Raw genomic sequence first — 17,796 nt, 5'->3', positions numbered from 1 at the left:
TCGGTAACTTTTGTTTGTTTGTTTCTTTTCTCACTGAACTTTACATCAATATCATTTTTGGCTTGATTAATAAATTTGGTGACAAAAGAGGTAACAACTGTTTCTAAATCGTCTTTATCTTGAAAATTACTATACTCTTCTATCAAATCATAACTACTGTCCATAAAAACAACTTGATGAGTTCCTGATATTATCTGGACAATAACTACCTCAAGTAAATAGATTTTACATTGAACGACAAGGTGCCATACAACCAAAGGAAGGCGTAGATTGATTTTAGGTTTATGACATATAGTTTGTTTTGGAATGAGGAGCCTAAAAGGTGCAAAATAGATGCATTTTTTAATGTTTTGACGGACAGTAACATGAGTAAATAAGAACGGTTCTGTTTTACCACAATGTGTCAGTCCACAAAAAGAGAGTTGGAATGGAATTAGGGGTCCTGAATTAAACTGATCTTTTTAAAAATTTTAAATTGTATCATAAGGTGCTACACCACCAAAGGAAGGTCTGGATGATTAAGGGGAGAGGGTTGTACTGCAACTATTTCATGAAGGGCCCAAAAAGGTCTATGTAATTGTATTATTAACACTGCAAGTGTTCACTGATGTTATCATAATATCAAAGATTGATCCCATATGGACCTACTTAAATGAAACTAAGGGTAATCTTTGAATTGTTTAGGGGCTATATCGCAATCACCTTATCGTCCTTTTGTTACATTTTTCGTAACAGGTTTCGCAGCTTCTATGGAAGCTGATGCTTAGATAATGAGCTCATAACTTTTTCATGATGACTTTTACCATGTCTTCCCTTTTCAGGTTTCTTGCTCATTTACTTCCTGTTCTTCGATCAACTTTGGTAATTTTTCAGGCGGTACGTAATGGACATTTTTCTAAACAGATTTGTCAGCTTCTATATGAGGGAATCTGTAAACATTTGGTATATTGGTTTTGCATGATGACTTGTACCATTTTAGGGTTATATATATATATATATATATATATATATATATATATCGTATTAATTCAAGACTCCTCTAAATATATATAGTAATGATATCTTGTATTACTTAAGGACTCCACTAAATTTATTAAAAAAAAATGCCTTTAGCTTTCCTTAATTTCACAACTAGAATAATGTGTTATCGCTTCAAAACTTACATTAGGATAAGTACAATGACCTTCCAATCATATTACATATCTTTTACAAACAAAATATGAACAACCTGTTTCGAACTTCAAATTATTTTACAGAGCAAACCGCACCCTAACTTCTTTTTTTTATAATATTTATATTTACGTTGTTTCGTCTAATTGTGACTATATGATATGATTTTTGTGAAAATTGTAGTACATGTATAAAATTCGTATACATTTTGTATTGAATTGATTCTCATCTTTAACAATTTGACGTACTAAAATGAATTTGTTTTTCATATCAATATTCATTTTAATGATTGAATGTAGGATAGATGCTCAAAATGTTTAAATAATGTACCATTTCTCTTTTGCAGGGATTTGAACCCTGACCCATTGTTTGTAAACAGTTGTACTGCATTATACTACCTTGATTTTATCACATTGTTTAACACATATGTAATAGAGCAATTGAATAAAAAAAGAGTTGATAAAAGGTGTGCGAAAGAACTAATCTCGTTGTATAGATTGAGAAGAGTCAATAATATTCGGGATAACATTTTCGATTAAGTATTCCAAGAGCATCTTAATTTTCCTTGTACAAACTGTTTATGTCCTAGTATATTATTGATTTCTGAACTTACTTTAAACCAAGAAAGTCATAATTTAGATATTGAATAAAAAAAATTATCATTGAAAATTGACAACTCAACTATTTACTTGTTACTTCCCCTTGACCAAAACATTAACCACTGATTTGTAATAAACTCGATGTAATGCACATTGTTGGAATAACAATTATATATATTTCATTTCTTACATATGATGCAGATGGCCAGGTATCGAAACTGGAAAAAAAATACATTACCGATACCTGGCATCAGAATTCACACTTGTAAAACAGAATCATAAAATTTTGTTATAAAGTTAACGTGTTAAGATAATGAATGATCGTTTAATACATTTCTGACAATCACAGGTAGAAATAAACAGTGCATTGAGTCACTTATCTCAAAAAACGTGTGATATAAAAACTGGAAAAACTGAATATGAACATAAGAAAAGCAGATATGCATGTATTTTTTTAAAATATAGAAAATACAAAAAATAATTATCATAGTTGATAGAAATATCAACCATGATTATTTTTTTTACTCCTTTAAATCGGATTGTCTGGACATAGTTAAAATATTGCTGCTCGGACGTTACACACCAACAATCAATCATTATTTCGGATAATTTACTTGAAATGACCCTTGGTTACTACCTTATGAGCTAAGGAAAATCTAAAGTCATATCCATCCATTGTTTTTGCCATTTGATGTATGACTTTCAGTTATGTGACCTTTCAAATGCGGAAGTTTTATGTATTTATTATGGCAAGTATTCGCAAATTAATATTCTAAGTCAATAGTCCATTGATTAAAATGATTTCTTCAGGAACAGTATTTGCATGAATTGTTTTTTCAGAGCATATATTTGCATTTAAAGTACCTACATTTTTATATAGTTATTATGCAGAATTGTTCGCGGCCATTATTTGTTGTGCTTGAAAATAAAAAGTTCGCAAATATAAGCTTGATTACAATCTTGGCTAGAACAGATATATTTCGGTAGAATAATTTTGAAAATGAATAGCATATAATATTGGGGGTGATTCGTTAACCTTTGAACAAATTTAACGAGAACCTGTAAACGCAACCTGATTGAGATAATAAGAAAATATATACTAAATACCTTAACTATGTTCTTTTCTGCATTCTAAGTGAGCCCAATGTATCAACTGTCTCTGATAGAGTTTCTTACATTATATCGTACGACACTATAAGATCACGAAAGTCGTCAAAAAAGGTATAAAATCCTTACCTTTCAAATTTGTCATTAAATATTCACAATAGCAATATGAAATAAATCTGCTGGAAAGTAAAGTGTTCAATGAATATTGACAATGAATTTACAGGTGTATGGGTTTGTTACTTCCACTTGACTAGAATATTACTCTTTGATATAAACTTCCTGATAATCTTAATTTCCCAAATATGACACTCACGAGTGAATCATTTAAACAGGTCAATGCTTAAATTTATAAAGTTCAAGAAGCCAACTTCATTTAAGTCTTGAAGCAATAAAACAAACACATGAAAAATAACATTTGAAGCTTATGTGCATGGTACATGCCTGCCATCTATGAAAATTAAATTCCTCCATTACATAAATTTTAGGACAATACTTGGTTGTTCGTAAAAATAAACTGTCACAAAGATTCTGATTAGATTATGATTATATGAATATAATTGATTTTATTGATTAGCATTATACTTTTTTTCTCTATTAGAATTTTAATCGACAGCGTATTTGTCCAGTGTGGTGGACGTGTTTTCAAACAAACGGTAGGCATTCCAATGGGAACAAATTGTGCTCCCTTACTTGCTGACCTTTCCCTTCACTCTTATGAGGCTCACTTTATTGCTGATCTGATCCGAAAGAAAGCATATCGTTTAGCTAGATCCTTTAATTTCCGCTATATAGATGACTTATTATCTTTAAACAATCCTAATTTCGGGAATTTGATACATCGCATCTATCCAAAATAACTTCAGATAAAGGATACTACAGACACTGTGAAGTCAGCCTCAAATCTTGACCTACACTTAGAATTATATTGTAAAGGAAAACTATTGACCAAACTTTACGACAAACGTGATGACTTTTCATTCAAAATTGTCATCTTTCCTTTCATCTGTGGCAACATCCCTTTAGCATCTGTGTATAAAGTGCTCATATTACAACTCATACGTTATCCAAGAGCTTGCCGAAACTACGCGGACTTTTTTGTATCGCGCTAGAACTCTAACAAATATGCTTCTAGAAGAGGTTTATGTTGCTACAAGATTGAAGTCATCACTACAGAAATTTTATGGTCGTCATCATGAACTCGTGGTTCGCTATGGTGTATCTACCTGCACCATGAAAACTGATCTATTCAACGGGTCATAGTTTTCCTTCCCCTGTTTGTCTACCCCGGACTTGACTTTTTATGAGTTACTCGGCGGGTGTTTCTAGAAACGCAGAGGACGCTTACCCTATCGGTGCACATGGTCCATGCGCCCAGTTTTAGTGGAGTCCGAGTTGCTCATTTGCTTTTTTTACTTTGTATGTATGATTTTAGTTACTATGTTCTGTGTTGTGTATGTCTGTTTTGCATGTCTGGTCTTTGTCGCTGGATAGCATTCTTTTGATTACCGATATAACCTTGGTTTCCTTGACTTCTCTTTCTCCAGATTGTCTTAAAATAATTAAGGAATAATAATCTTCAAATAGCACCTAATGCTATCCGGAAACAAGCATAGGTGAAGACCGTTTAAGTACCGATAATGTATACGTTGCTGCTCTGTAAAGATACCAATTGTATTGTTTCTGAATACAAAACAAACATTTTCATAAAGCACTTCTAGTAATATTTTTGTACGATTCTTGTACTGAAGGAGTGAATAGTTTTAAATTGTGGCTTTACCTTTCTGCAGTGTCTTTGTGATTTGTCCACTACAAAAACTACTAATTATCACAATTTCGGATTTGGTATTTACTACAAGTTGGATTATCTGTAACTCAAAGTGCTCAATAAAGATTCAATATATCTGTAATGAAAGTGATAAATTAGTTATAGTGATTAAGAATTATCACGTGTAATGAAGTATATCCATCGGTAATGTTTCAGTGAAAAGTTGATGCCTTGTTTTGCTTATGCATTTCATTGGAATCAACCACATATCTGAGTTGCAATATATTCAAGGATAACTGTATCATCTCTACTAAAAACATGACAAAACTTGTCGTGACATTTATACTATTAATGTACATGCACTACTGCAATTTACAATAACCATTATGTTTACATCGCATTTGCTTCATCCCCATGGGCGTTTTCTTTTTGACCAATTTTACCCCCTCCCTATTTACTTGCCATCATCCCATACAAAGTAATCACGAATTACATAATGTGATTTTAACCGTTATTGAAATGCGTTTTTTTTTATTTAGAGGCAAGTCAATGTAAGTACTGTATACTGACATTATGTTTCTGATCTATTCATTGGCCCATTTCCGGCTGTCTTGTCCACTTTGTTCAATTTGTTATCCCTAATACATGTATCCCTTCATATTTGATGTGTTCATATCAGGTGCTGTGTATACCAAATCAACAATATACATCGGAATCCTTCACACATTTTAAAGGCCCCAAGGTCCTCCCTTTATTGTTGGAAACCATTGATCATACCATACTCAAATTATGTGTTTTCTTTTCTTTTCGAAGGAAATATAACACTAATGCAATTTTCTTGTTAATATGATAATTAATTAATATAACAATCAAAACATTGAGGTGATGAATTAACATTGTGATATGAGTCACATACAACTCGTTTAAGTTTATTTCACTGCCGAATCACTGCTATTATATATATGTGTGAGACGTTATAAACAAGTCTCGCCTTATAATCCGTTGTATTGCATTGTAAAATATCGATCTTAACATATTTACACAAAATAGCTTTTGATTGTGTTCCTTTTTAGCATGCATATTTAAACATAACTTAATACTTACCTTATAGTTTGAGGCTCTTCAGACACATAATGTATTGATTGAAACTAATTACACATCAATTCAATGTCATGAGAAAGTGTGCGCTGTAGACAACGTCTAAAAATAAACAATTCGGTCAACATTTAAACTGCTCACAACTTAGATGTGTACTTCAAGTTTTTACGCCATTGAGTGGTCGTTTATGATTACATAATTGTCATTTAAAACGCTCATATTCACCTGTATTATTTTATTACGTTCAAAGTAATGAGTCACAGAAAGCCCAACATGGACATGGATTGAACCTTTCAATATATAACAATAGCATGAATGTGATGAATTTATTTGACAAAATTCCAAGGCGGGAAAGGAGTCATGGCCATCGCCACTATACGTCACCTAAGTTACATGATGTCTCCATAGATGGTCTCCTTCCTTTTATACAAAAACCTCTTGGACTTCATCACATTAGAACCAAACTTTATTCTATACCTTTCACTCTACTACACTCCCTTTACAAAACAAGTCTTGACACTCCTATTTCTGTCCCCACCTCATCATTATACAGACTTGTTGCCATCATTTTGGATATTGGTTTCCACAGACTCTTTAAACCAGTTTGTGTGAATTAATTTGGCTGACATCCTCCATCACAAAAACGTTACCAACAATATTCCCCCATATTTCAAAGACAAATCCATACCAATTATGTCATATACCTATACTTCATCCATTTCATCCAAAATTTTCAATTATAAAAGGCTATTGTAGCACCTCGAGATTGAGGACTTCAAGGCTAAACCACCTAACTGTTCTTGCAAAAGCTCTCCATTCAAATATAGTCCTTCTGGTCACGTCGTTACGGGAGATTTAACCATTATCGAAAACGAATCTTTACGTAATATCCTTTCTAAAGGTCCCAAGTACCGTGAAACACGCTCCATAATTTGGAATTATAACTTTAAAGTTCTTATGGATGCCGTCGAGGACTATGCAAGAAAATGGATGAAACGAGAAGACATTGATTCTCTGTCAGAGTGGTTAAAGGCGTTGAGGTCTTTAATTTTGAAACGAATGAAAGTTTTAAGTAGGTCAATGAGTGCCAAGGCTACATCAGTTTTCAAAGACCCTAATGTAGCAAAAACATTGTCTACTATACATGATAAATATGTTGTCGTACCAACAGACAAAGCCCCAAACAACATTGTTTTTCTCTGCAAAACGTTTTATATCCAATGTTTATTATCAGAGGTTGACGTAGACAATAATATCAGCGATAAGACCTATACTGCTACCACTGGCTCCAAAGAAGTGATTGTGGGAAACTATAAATGATTGTGATTTACCGTCTATGTACTGGATTCCTAAACTTCACAAGAATCCATACAAACAACGTTTCATAGCTGGATCTGCAAAATGTACCACCAAACCTCTTTCAAAACTTTTAACTTCTATACTCACAACTGTCAAACAGGGTCTGAAGTCCTACCACAATACTTGTTACTCCCGTAGTGGTATTAATTCAATGTGGATCCTGCAAAATTCGAAAGATCATTTGGAGACAATCAGTTCAAGACTATTATCTGAATATAATAGCATTAAAACCTATGATTTTTCAACACTTTATACTTATATTCCCCATACTCAGTTAAAATTGTTTTCCCAAAAGAGATGGTACATCTAGATACAAATATATAGTTCTTGGTAGAGATTCCTCATACTTTGTAAGAAATAATTCCAAATCATCTTCCAAATATACAGAGAAAGATGTTTACAAAATGCTGTAATTTTTAATCGACAACATATTTGTCCAGTGTGGTGGACGTGTTTTTCAACAAACTGTCGGCAATCCAATGGGAACACATTGTGCTCCTTTACTTGCTGACCTGTTTCTTTACTGCTGTGGATGACATTATAGCTGATTTGATCAGAAAGAAAGAATATCGTTTGGCTAGATCCTTCAATTTCAGTTTCCGCTATATAGATGACGTATTATCTGTAAACAATCCTAAGTTCGGGGATTTGATACATCGCATCTACCCAAAAGAACTTGAGATAAAGGATACAGACATTGTGAAGTCAGCCTCATATCTTGACCTACACTTAGAAATCGATGGTAAATGAAAACTATTGACCAAACTTTACGACAAACGTGATGACTTTTCATTCAGAATTATCAACTTTCCTTTCGTCTGTGGCAACATCCCTTTAGCACCTGCGTATAGAGTGCTCATATTACAACTCATACGTTATCCCAGAGCTTGCCGAAGCTACGCAGACTTTTTGTATCGCTCTAGAAGTCTAACAAATAGGCTTCTGGAACAGGGTTATGTTGTTACAGGATTGAAGTCATCACTACAGAAGTTTAATGGGTCGTCATCATGAAATGGATCGTTATGATGTATCCATCAGCAAAATGAAAACGGATTTATTCAACGGGTCATAGGTTACCTTTCCTCGTTTGTCTACCCCGGACTAGACTTTTTATGAGCAACTTGGCAGGAGTTTCTAGAAAAGCAGAGGACGCTTACCCTACCGGTGCACATGGTCCATGTTCCGAGTTTTTAGTGGAGTCTGAGTTACTTTGTATGTATGATTTTAGTTACTTTATGTTTTTTGTTGTGTGTGTCCGTTTTCCATGTCTGGTCTTTGTCCCTGGATTACATTCTTTTGATTACCGCTATAAGCTTGGTTCCCTTGATTACTCTTTCAAGATGATTTTGTCGCCTATTCTATCAGTCCAACAACAAAAGCGATATTTAACAATTGCGAATTGAACAAGGTATAGTAACCCAGAGTAAAAACAATATACAATATAACAAAGAGACGGAACTTTACCAAGATCGCAACATTGGAGTTACTGAACAAATAAAAAAATATACAACTTTACCGTAATATACAAATAAAAACAGCTTAATATCATCATACAAAAGTATTACTTTCATGTATTAAAAGGAAAAATAATACTGATAAAAAAGATCAAAATCAAAAATCAAAACTAAAATGGCCTCATATATAAGAAATACAGACGGTAGTTTTCGGAAATATATCGAGGCTTTATTGAAGAGTAGTCATATTTTAAAAGTCATCTAACACAGGCTCTAATTAAGAACCCTTTGTTCTTAATTACCTTTGATCTCATTTATCGAACTTTTATTTTTTACCTGTATTACAATGTACCTGAATTTTCCAATAGTTAGACAAATGGGAATGAACCGGTTGAACTGTTCATCAAATTACAGGGAGTGCCAGTCTATTGTTTCACACAAGAATGACAAAAACCCAAGTTCCTTTACTTATAGTTTTATACATTATCCTTTTTCATGATTGTGTTCTTTATGAAAAATGTCGGTTCCAACATTTTAAAACATACATCTTGCTGTACATACAAATATGAGTATCACAAACCCAATTCAACTATTCCGTGGATTTCTAAAAAAAAGATCATTTTCTTCAAAAAAATGAATATTATTGATATCCGTGAAGATATTGATTGTTAACGCAATACGATAGTCTGTTACTTAACCATAGAATTTCAATTTTATCTACAATGATATTTGCTGTTATGAATAAAAGTGAATATGTTTCCATCCAATTTATCCAGTGTTTGAAACATTGAATAGCTTGGAAAATCTTGAGCCTGATCCTGTTGGAGGTAAATGATGAAACACTAATATTACGATGTAATGTTAAATATACAAATATTATTCATGAATATATAGTCCGCTGCTCGAACTCGTATTTATTGAGATATCGTTTCGTCTTTGGATTAAAATATATGCTTTTCTAAACAAACATTGCAAGTAACTGTTTTCACCCTATAACGTTTATCTTATATCACACCTTTAGACCTTAATCACATACACATCTATATCGAACCCCTATACGGAACACACTTGAATATAATAATAAACATGACATATCAAACTATGTATCACATGCAGTAATTACCATCAACCCAACCGGATTCTTGGCTGATATAGGTGTCTCACGTTGATAGCACCTGGTACAAATTTCGTCATGTTATTTTCAGTATTTATTGTAACTGCGTATACAGTCAGTTTATATAAATTAAGAAACAACTTCCTACATGATTGAAAAAAAATTATACATATATTGTAAAAAGGAAGTTATTCTTAAAGGAACCAACTCAAAGCGATAATGCCTTTCTTTCTTAACTAAAAACTTATCAAAATAGTGTTTACAATAAAATGAAATGAACATGGCAGAGGTTTCATCGACATATATTGTTTAAAACTTTTGTTATGTGGATTAATCATTGACAAAAGGCGCATAATTGATGGAAATATCACTTCTTTGGATTTCATCATATTAGAACCTAACTGTATTCTATACCCTGAATTATCGAAATTTATTGCACTTGAAATATTTGATATAACTGCTATCTAAATAATAAAATGCATTTACACTTCTTATTAAAACTACATGTATGGGTGTCAACTAGACTAACTTATTGATAAACACACGAGCAAAAAAATCTTAGGACATTATTTGACTGCCACTTGCAATTAAGTAGGTAACACTAAAACTCCCGCTTGTCAAAAGTAGAAAAGGAGGAAATACTTGAGCGATATCTCTCAAGTTCACCACCGCATTAAGTGATGTAACAATACGAAACGAACACATTTTGTGTGACATGTATATGCTTTTATCGAAATGTTTATACAGATATGCTTAAATCATTAAAGCTATTCAAATCATATCAGAAACCTCTGAACTGAACGTATACATATGCGTACAATTTTAAGTTAAACAATTGATGAGCTGACCAAATTAGTCGTCAATTAAATTATATATTATTTAGATAATTTTGAATGGATAGTTTTAATTCCTAAAGATGGGTTTAAACAACGGGTGTATAGAGTTTTTTATCTAATAATCATAGTGTAGGTATATAGTGATAAGAATGCACGTCCGTCCGTTCTACCCTCCGTGCGTACATAAATGTAACATTCGCATCATGTGAATTATACTTTTAGGGATGTTAATATATTAAGACCACCTATTACCAGAGAAATTTTATTCAATTGAAAAACAGATATGTGTACAATTTCAATCATTTATTTATTCACTTGAGAATTTGACCATTTAAAAATCATATTTTTAAATAATGCAAGGATCAAGTTTTATATTTGAACTCTAAGAAATATATTCTTTGGAATCAAGTGATATAATTATCTTTGTTGTATTGAAAATATGCAAAGGAGAGTGACTCATTTTCCCAATATCTGGTAATTTAAAAGCCTTCCAAATAACCTTTCTTAGATGGTGTTCATTTTCACATGTTGGCGAGAAAATAATGTTTTCTGTTTCATGTTTTAATCACTGTCATTATATGTATTTCATTTTAACCAACGAGTTGGGTCCATGATTGAATTCTATCAAATCTATTGTTCCTACCTCCATTAATCTCTGATTGTTGTTTATTTGATTGGTAATAAAATGACTTTTTCTTCTATGGTTAGTCTTTCATTGTATCCTGTAGATTTGATCGATATTACTTATTGGACCAGGTAATATTAATTGTGAACACATTAAAAATTCGTAAAATTCCTTTGCAAAAAAGCAAAAAACACTCCCTCCCTTCCCCTAGGTAATAATGGAACATCTTATATTGTTAAGTCCACTATATCTGTAACTGCAAAGTTCATGTTAAAATGAGATCACTTGAACTAACCTCAGAAACTTGTGCCACGACAGTGCACTTGCTCAAACTATGATTATTATATGAAGCGCGTTACACATAGGTCAAATTGTCTTTCAAAAAATAGTAATTATTTACCTATAATATTGGTTAATGCATATGTTTCAAACAATACTTTATAACAAGTACAGTTACAGTAAATAATATTAATATTATGAAAATTGGATCATGTGTTATCGCTTGAAATTATACATTAGTATAAATACAATGACGTTCAAGTAATATTTTATATCCTTTACAAGAAAAATATATAAACAACGTATTATTGCCTTATCCTATTCCCTAACAATATTGTTGTGCGAAAAAAGCATTAAATAGAAATAAAATATGAAAAAAAAAATTGCTTGTTATTTGAACTCGACCAGAAAAAAATGAATAATTGTTTGAATGAAATAAATGTCATATGACGCCTGGAAATTTAAATTAACTTTCTGCCAAACAATCTAACGTTTATAGACTGGCAATACTTTAAGGTAAATCTTAAATGATTGGGAGATGCACAGACATTATTAAATTATCGGATAATGTTCTAAAATATCTATAAACAACCATTGTAATGATCAAATCAACCTAGATTATCAAGGGCGCCGGACTTTGTGCAGGCGGTGTTGCCATAGATGTCACAGCGGTACAAGTTCGAGTCCCGCGGAGGGAACGACCAAAAATTTGCATCGCAAATTTGACAGTTCTAACATCGTTGGGAATTTTTCAGACCTTTCTATACGTTTACATATCTTCCCTGTATCAATTTGATCCGATGGAGCAGTGTAGCAAATAGAGTCGTCACATTCTGAGACGTTGTATAATATTGATTTGTTGTGACATGCATCATTATTTGATCCTCTATCCTACATAATAACATCTAAATGAACTGTTTCCGTACTACCATACATCGTGTCCTAAGTTACAGCCCTAGATTAATCCTACGTGGAGGAATGACCCGGCAAGCGAAAGCTATATTTTTATATAGCCTAGCTGGCCGAGTGGTCTAGGGCGCTGGACTTTGTGCAGGCGGTGTTGCCATAGATGTCACAGCGGTACAAGTTCGAGTCCCGCGGAGGGAACGACCAAAAATTTGCATCGCAAATTTGACAGTTCTAACATCGTTGGGAATTTTCAGACCTTTCTGTATATATGTATCTTATATTGCAATTTAAAATAAGTTTCGTTATGTGTACTGTGTACTTTCGATGTAATGGGCATGTACAATTTTGTGAGGAGAGTGTTTTTTCAAGTGGTATTGCTATATTAATACATGTAATAGTAGGGTTTGAACAACATATGATGGGTATGCATGATTTTGGTTAGGAATTGCCCTTTCAAGTAATATAGTTATAGAAAAATCCGCGTTAAATAAGATAAACATGTATATTTTGAGTAGGAAAATGCTATTATAAGTATTATGGCTTCATTAAGAGTACGGTAGAAATGTGAGGTGATTATCCTGTATGTTTGGGTAGGAAAGCGCTAGTTCATATAGTAGTGATATATTAAGAGCACAATACGAAACAGATGTGATGAAAAAGTATAATTTTGGTATGAAAGTGCTATTTTACATTGTCACTCAATTGTAGAAGTACCTTAGATATGGTTGGCTATATTAAGAGCATAGTACAAGTCAGATGTGAAAAACATGTATGAATTTGGTAGGAACGTGCTCTTTTCAGTTATATGTCCATATCAGCAGCAGGGTCGGAAAAAATATGCAATGACTATGTGCTATTTCAAATATTTTAGGAATAACAGAAGAAAAGTCAGAAGCTAACAGGATAATCACATAAGTATTTTGTAATGAGGAATGGCCAAATCAAAGGTAGTCTATATCAGATGTGATGTTTTCGGTGTAAAAGTGTTATTTCACATTGTATGACAACGATATCAATAAAGTTCGAAAAAAGATGGGATTAGCATGTATGATTTGGTTACAAATGTATCAAATACAGTGAGCATATATGTTTTGGTGGGAAAGTTCTGTTTCATGTAGCTTTGCGATATTAAGAGAACTGCTGGCGTCTGATGTGATGGTCTTGCTATATCAATATTAAGGTTTGAACAACATATAATGGGTATGCATGATTTTGTTTAGGAATTGCTTTTTCAAGTAGTATGGCAATATTTATAGTACACTCCGCGTCAAATAAGATAAACATGTATATTTTGAGTAGGAAAATGCTGTTATAGATATTATGGCTTTGTTAAGCTTTGTTAAGAATACGGTAGAAATTGGATGGAATGAGTCTGTAAGTATCGGGTAATAAAGTTCATCTAGTACTGATATATCATGAGCACATGCGAAGCAGTTGTGATGAACAAGTATAATTTTGGTATACAGGTGCTATTTGACGTTTTCACTCAATGTTTATAGTACAGCACGTATGGTTGGCTATATTAAGAGCACAGTACAAATCAGATGTAAGAATATGTAGAATATGTATGAAATTGGTAGAAAAGTATTTTTTTAGTTATATGCTCATGTCAGCAATAGGAGTCGGAGAAAAATGTAATGATTATGAATATTTTGGGGTAGGAAGGTGCTATTTCAAGTTTTTTGGGTATTTTGAGAGAGACGTCGGTAACTGATGCGAGAATCACACGTGTGTTTGATAGGTAAGTGCTATTACAAGTGATTTGGCCATATGATGGGTACTGTCCACATCAGATGTGATGTTTTCGGTGGGAAAGTGCTATTTCACATAGTATGACAATGTTATCAATAGGGTTCGAAATAGATGTGATGAGCATGTATGATTTAGGTACAAATGGATGAAATATAATGAGCATATATATTTATCTGGGAAAGTGCTGTTTCAAGTAGTTTTGCTATATATTAGGAGTGCTGCTGGCGTTTGATGTGATGGGCATGTAAAATTTTGTCAGGAAAATGCTGTTTCAAGTAGTATGGCTATGTTCAGAGTACAGTCTATTTCAGATGTGAAGAGTGTAGATGTTTTGGTTTGGAAAGTGACACTGCAAATATTACGGCCATATGAAGAGTACAAATCAAATCAGATAGTTTCTTTTTAATGGATATTACTAGTCTCAGTAGTAAGCCAATTTATAACCACACTCCGTATTAGATGTGATGATAATTCGTACTTGCCATTTCAAGTAGTATCGTCATGTTAAGAGTATGGTACAATCAGATGTAATGAGTATGTTTGATTTTGGTACGAAAGTGCTTTTTCAAATGGTATGACTATATCAATAGTAGGGTTTGAATAACATATGATGGGAATGTATGATTTTGGTTAGAAATTGCACTTTGAAGTAGTATGGCAATAGTTATAGTATAGACCGCGACAAATAAGATGAACATGTATATTTTGAGTAGGGAAATGCTATAATAGGTATTATGGCTATGCTAAGAATACGGTACAAATGTGATGTGATGAGTCTGAATGTTTTGGGTAGGAAAGCGCTAGTTCATATAGTACCGACACATTATGAGCAAATACGAAACAGTTGGAATGAACAAGTATACTTTTTGTATGAAAACCCGTTCTTACGTTGTCACTCATTAATTAGAGTACATTAGGTATGGTTGGCTATATTAAGAGCACAGTACAGATCAGATATAAAAACATGTATTAATGTGTATGAAATTGGTAGAAAAATTCTATTTTTAGTTATATGCCCATGTCAGCAGTAGGAGTCGGAGAAAATCTAATGACTATGAATATTTTGGGGTAGGAAAGTGCTATTTCAAGTTCTTTGGCTATATTGAGAGAGAAGTCGGCAACTGATGCGAGAATCACATATGTATTTGATAGTTAAGTGCTATTTCAAGTGATTTGGCCATATGATGGGTACTGTCCACATCAGATGTGATGTTTTCGGTGGGAAAGTGCTATTTCACATAGTATGACAATGTTATCAATAGGGTTCGAAATAGATGTGATGAGCATGTATGATTTAGGTACAAATGGATCAAATATAATTAGCATATATATTTATGTGAGAAAGTGCTGTTTCAAGTAGTTTTGCTATATATTAGGAGTGCTGCTGGCGTCTGACGTAATTGGCATGTAAAATTTTGTCAGGAAAATGCTGTTTCAAGTAGTATGGCTATGTTCAGAGTACAGTCTATTTCAGATGTGAAGAGTGTAGATGTTTTGGTTTGGAAAGTGACACTGCAAGTATTATGGCCATATGAAGAGTACAATTCACATCAGATAGTTTCTTTTTAATAGAAATTACTAGTCTCAGTAGTAAGCCAATTGATGACAACACTCCGTAATGGATGCAATGCCTTCGTACGTGCTATTTAAAGTAGTATGGTTATGTTAAGAGTATAGTACAATCAGATGTAATGAGCATGTTTGACTTTGGTAGGAAAGTGCTTTTTCAAGTGGTATGGCTATATAAATAGTAGGGTGTGAATAACATAGGATGGGTATGTATGATTTTGGTTAGGAATTGCACTTTGAAGTAGTATGGCAATAGTTGTAGTACAGTCCGCGTCAAATAAGATGAACATGTATATTTTGAGTATGAAAATGCTGTGATAGGTATTATGGCTATGCTAAGAATACGGTACAAATGTGATGTGATGAGTCTGAATGTTTTGGGTAGGAAAGCGCTAGTTCATATAGTACCGACATATTATGAGCACATACGAAAAAGATGGAATGAACAAGTATACGTTTTGTATGAAAACCCGTTCTTACGTTGTCACTCAATGTTGAGAGTGCATTAGGTATGGTTGGCTATATCAGTACAGATCAGATATAAGAACATAAATGAATATGTATTAATTGGTGGGAAAGTACCATTTTTAGTTATATGCCCATGTCAGCAGTAGGAGTCGGAGAAAATCTAATGACTATTAATATTTTGGGGTTAGGAAAGTGCTATTTCAAGTTCTTTGGCTATATTGAGAGAGAAGTCGGACACTGATGCGAGAATCACGTATGTGTTTAAAAGTTAAGTGCTATTTCAAGTGATTTGGCCATATGATGGGTATTGTCCACATAAGATGTGATGTTTTCGGTGGGAAAGTGCTATTTCACTTAGTATGACAATGTTATCAATAGGGTCAAACTAGATGTGATGAGCATGTTTGATTTAAGTACAAATGGATCAAATATAATGAGCATATATATTTATGTGGGAAAAAGCTGTTTCAAGTAGTATGGCTATGTTCAGAGTACAGTCCATTTCAGATTTGACGATCATATATGTTTTGATTTGGAAAGTAATACTGAATAAAGCCATGTGAAGAGTACATTCCACATTAGATAGTATGTTTTAGTAGAAATTACTAGTCTCAGTAGTAAGCCAATTTATGACAACACTCCATAATGGATGCAATGCCTTCGTAATGCTATTTAAAGTAGTATGGTATTGTTAAAAGTATGGTACAGTCAGATGTAATAAGCATTTATGTTTTATGTAGTATAGAGTTAACTGACGCAGTATGGATTTGTTAAGAATACATTCAGAATCATGTGATCAGCATATTTGATTTTGTTAGGAAAGTGGTTTTTCAAGTAGTATGCCAATATTTATAGTAGGGTTCGAATAACATATGATGGGCTTGTATGATTTTGGTTAGGAATTGCACTTCCAAGTTGTATGGCAATAGTGATAGTACAACCTGCGTCAAATAAGATGACCATTTATGTTTTGAATTTAAAACACTGTTCTATAGTATGACACTTTCAGCACTTAAATATATTGGTTTGTGTGTTTGGATGGGTGAAATAATTGAAAGTTGCCATTTTTCATTTAGATTTTAATGTCATTATTAAAGGCAATTACATATTTAATTTGGCCCAATTCATCATTTTATAATAAATAAGTTATCTGGTTGATAATAACAACTGATTCATTTTTTATGATATATTATATGAATGATTATACACTTTGATTTTCATAAAATACTCAGGTTTCATTCTATTTTTTCTTTTCAAAAATATCAAAAATTTTGAAATTTTAAGCAATTTCAGCATATTTTCCTATTATGTTGGAATGATATACAGGAACTTCTTTCTTGTCATTTTTTCTGACGACATCTATTTAGTGCTAAATAAACAACACCTTAATTAACCCAAAACTCAAGTTGAATAAATGGGAACAAGCAATTTTCAAACGTTGCATAAATGGGATGTCACCGTTCAACCCATGTTGGGCTTCATTTCCATTATACTTACCATAATAAAAAAATGACCAAAAAATAGTTTTAAATGACAACTTCCTAAACAATCAATTGTATTCGACCTTGTGCTGAAATTTTAAAACTTTAAACCCCCTTGAAGTAAACCACAAGTAAATCATACACTGTATCAATAGTGCAAAGTTTAAATCTCGACCGATTTTGTCTATTTTTAGGCATTGTTTACAGTGCA

General features: G+C 32.7%; 1 protein-coding gene and 1 long non-coding RNA gene across 8 annotated transcripts in view; one reads left to right on the top strand and one right to left on the bottom strand.

The window, feature by feature from the left end:
- LOC148605079 (uncharacterized) overlaps positions 1–17,796 on the top strand; it is a 56,320-nt gene that overhangs the window by 15,520 nt on the left and 23,004 nt on the right. The window lies entirely within an intron of this gene.
- On the bottom strand, positions 2,094–5,944 carry LOC148605081 (uncharacterized). Its single transcript, XR_015915889.1, has 2 exons — positions 5,746–5,944; positions 2,094–4,777 (listed from the first exon to the last, which is right to left on the bottom strand). It is a non-coding gene; the product is annotated as an uncharacterized LOC148605081 (long non-coding RNA).

Source organism: Perna viridis, chromosome 10 (genome assembly GCF_037379345.1).
Source record: "Perna viridis isolate PV_CMFRI_1.1 ecotype Kerala chromosome 10, ASM3737934v1, whole genome shotgun sequence".
Classification (NCBI taxonomy): Eukaryota; Metazoa; Mollusca; class Bivalvia; order Mytilida; family Mytilidae; genus Perna; species Perna viridis.
This window is presented reverse-complemented; position numbering and strand designations above follow the sequence as displayed.